The 3,608-nt window shown below is 43.3% G+C and overlaps 1 pseudogene; it reads right to left on the bottom strand.

Moving 5' to 3' along the window:
* Positions 1-2,039: 2,039 nt before the first annotated feature.
* LOC101323819 (small ribosomal subunit protein uS2-like) lies at positions 2,040-2,901 on the bottom strand (annotated as a pseudogene).
* Positions 2,902-3,608: the final 707 nt, after the last annotated feature.

The raw sequence follows: 3,608 nt of genomic DNA, 5'->3' as shown, positions 1-3,608 counted from the left end.
GCAACTAAGAAGTCTGCATGCCACAACAAGGAGTCCACATGCCGCAACTAAGAAGTCCACATGCCACAACTAAGAGTTCACATGCCGCAACTAAAGATCCTGCATGCAGCAACAAAGATCCCACATGCCACAACTAAGACCAGGAGCAGCCCAAATAAATATTAAAAAAAAAACAAAACACTAAGCCAATAAAAGATCTGAAGTTCATCATGTTGCCCCCAAAGGATAACTAAGATAAAAAGTATTATAAAGTAAAGCAACAACTGCCAGTGAGAGGCGATGACGCAATCTTTGCTGACACTGAATTTGGATCAAGAACACGGATGTCCTGACGTTTGAAAACCTTCTGTCAAATGTAAGGTATATTCTTCCTGAATGATAATATAAGCGTATAGGACTACACCACAGCAAGAGTTGAGTTCTCTTGATCTCATGAAACCGTTTCTTGCACAAACACTAGTATCAACAGCTTTGGGCTCCTATCAGAGTCTCTGAGGCCCAGGAAACCTCTTCCTCACTCCATTCCTTCATCCCTGATCGCCAGTTTATTCATAATATGGCACTGTATCATTGGCTAATTAAAACACGAACTTATTAATCTAAATATGTGTGTGTGTGTATCAAGGCCTATATATGTGGTTTCTTCCCACTAGTTCATAACTCTTCCAAAACTTTGCAGAAAATACCTTCAATGAAGAGCAAAACCCTACTTCAGCTGTTCATGCTACAGTGTCTCCATCTTTGGAGTAAACTGGGGTGTAGTTGTGGGTTTAGAAATCCTCCAGCCATACCTTCTCATCTACTCTTCCTTTCCACTCAACACTGGGGAAAATGTCTCTCTTCCTCCTCATTAAATAGCTTAAGAGAGAGAAATATCAGAAAGCTTATGCTTTGTAGGGCCAAGGAAAGCAAAGTTTCAAAACCTCTCAGCTCAGAATGTGGCCCTCTGGCCTCTCCCTCAGCTTGGGAAACATGGAATGGGCTAACAGACCTCTCTTGCCCCAAAGGATCTTTCCAGCAGGCGTAAGTCCTTATGACCCTGCCCCAGCATTCTTAGAACTGCTAACCCGCCATCTATTCATTCGTAAACCTCAATGCAGGGAGAATAGGGGAATGAATATATTTTTAAATGAATTTGTATTCAGTACAGAAATAGAGTCACAGTAAATCCCAGGCTACCGAGGCACACATTCATGGCTTTCACACTGTGTGAACTGTGAGTAATGACCTCCTTTTGGGGAAAACTTATTAAGAGTCAAAATATTAAGTTGACATTCTATTTTAATATGCATAAATGCAATAAAAGAATTATAACTTTAATTGTGTTCAGCACACAAAAATATTCCCCAGAGTACCATCCAGTAGAACTCAGAGAACTTTTACCTTTAGCTAGAGAAACTGAACTTTTGGGGGTGCTGTGCTAAGAAAATGTGGACTCAGTGAACAGTTTCCTTCTGCAACACTTAGAAATTCACTTCCTAGGAGATCTGCCCTGGCATCCAGAGGATTGGTGTTACATTCTATGTGAAGACCCAAAAAGGGTGTAAATTTCTTCATGTCATTTTTTTGGGAAAATGTTTCAAAAACACTTCATTTTTTAAAGTACACAGTGTAAGCAGAGGAATTTTAGCTAGGAGATGAGTTCAATATGCGAATGTGGTAGGTGGGATAACGCCCCCCCCCCCCCGAACACCACACACACACATAGAAGTGGGTGGACCCAATGTAATCATAGGCTGCTTATAAGAGGGAAGCAAGAGAGTCAGAGAAGATGTGAAGATGGAGGCGGGGGGTGGGGGAGAGTAGGGGGGGGAGAGAGAGAGAGAGAGAGAGAGGAGAGAAATAGAGAGATTTGAAGATGCTACCCAGTTGGATTTGAAAATGAGGGAAGGGACCATCAGCAAAGAGAATGCAAGGACTTGATTCTCTCCTAGAACCTCCAGAAGGAAACATTGTTTTTTTGTTGTTGTTGTTGTTTTTAAGAAACTGTTCATTTTCCGTCAACCTATTTCCATTTGAAGAGTTTGTGGAAGAACAGCTTAAGATGACTCAGTCGTTGCTCCTACCCATTCAGTGGCCTGAGCAGTGGGAGCTGCAGACCAGTCTTCAGTGGGGAACTGCTGAGTAGGCACAGAGGGCACCTGCACACCTTCGGACCAGTCCGCCACCTTAGGGTGAGTAGCAGTGAACTCAGGAGCGGTCCATTCACCCTGAAATTCCTCCTTGGCCACAGCTTTCCCAGCTGCTGCCTGTTATTCCTTTTCAATCTCTTCAGGATCTCTGTAGAAGTAGAGATCAGCCATAACCTCCCAAGGGTGTTCACAGGAGATGGTCCCACGCGTGTGCAGAACTTCCCAGGCGAGCATCCACCACATCAGACCCACTGCGTGAGCTCCCTTGTTGTTGCACAGGATGGCAATGTCCACATAGCACAGCGGAGGCCTGTGTTACACAGAGTGACGGTAGGCAGGTTAACGTAAGAGGCCTCTGTGAGGGGCTGGTGGTCAGCCCTGGGATCAGTAACCGCCAGAAGCCTTGGCTACCGGAAGGCTGCCTGGATCTGGTTAGTGAAGGTTCCAGGAGTGAAATGGCCAGCAATAGGAGTGGCTCCAATGGCAGCAGCAAACTTCAGCACAGCTTGCCGGCCAGTATTCCTGGAGGATACAACACTGACATCAGCTGGGAATTCAATGGCACGAGCTGCCAACAGAAGCTTCTCCCAGGTTCTCTTCAGATTTATGATGTAGATGCCATCACTTTTCCTGTTGTAGATGTACTGTTCCATTTGGAAGTCAAAGTTGGTGCCACCTAAGTGGGTTCCTGCTGCAAGGAATTTGAGGACATCCTCCTCCTTCACTTGCAGGACGTCAAGGGCTCTGGACATTGTGAAAGTTTCCCTTTAAGTTAGGATGGGAGTCCAGAACAACGCTGTATGGACCCCTGTCTGGGTAGTGCGGAAAGGAGGAACACATCCTTGCTGACACCTGGATTTCAGTAACTCTAATTGGGAGGACTGTGAGATAATAGGTTTGTGTTGTTATAAGTCATAACATTTGTTGAAATTTGTTACAGCAGCAATAGGAAACTAATACAATGCATCAAAAGAAAGGGTCCAAGAAAAGTACCATAAAATTCTCCTAATTGTGAACAATAAAACCACAATATGCTAGGGCTTAAGACTCTAAGTGGATTCTAATCAGAATCTGTTGGCCATCACTGTGCCTGACATAGAAGTGACACTCAGTACACAACTCTTATGTGTAAACTAATTAATAAAATACAAATAAATCATAGCCATGTACATGGAGTTTAAATAAAAAATACATAACTTCCTACTTTTCAAAAATGCAGTCTCTGTGGAGGAAAATATGATCAATATATCATCAACTCAAAAAATACAGTGTCCTCTAGATCTGATGACCTTGTTCAGCATCTCTTATGAGTAAATGTGTGATTGTTTGAAGGTACAGAAAGAAGACATAGCAACGTGCTTTTGGATATTTGTTCCGTTTTCCTTTTCCTTCAGCTTTGCATAAACCAAACATATTCCACTTAGGAACTACACAAATAGTCGAAGGTGGCATGAAGGTTGTAGCAAGCACGTTTTC

The sequence above is a fragment of the Tursiops truncatus genome, chromosome 14 (genome assembly GCF_011762595.2).
Source record: "Tursiops truncatus isolate mTurTru1 chromosome 14, mTurTru1.mat.Y, whole genome shotgun sequence".
Lineage (NCBI taxonomy): Eukaryota > Metazoa > Chordata > Mammalia > Artiodactyla > Delphinidae > Tursiops > Tursiops truncatus.
The sequence above is the reverse complement of the archived record's forward strand: the minus strand, read 5'-3'. Positions and strand labels throughout refer to the sequence as shown.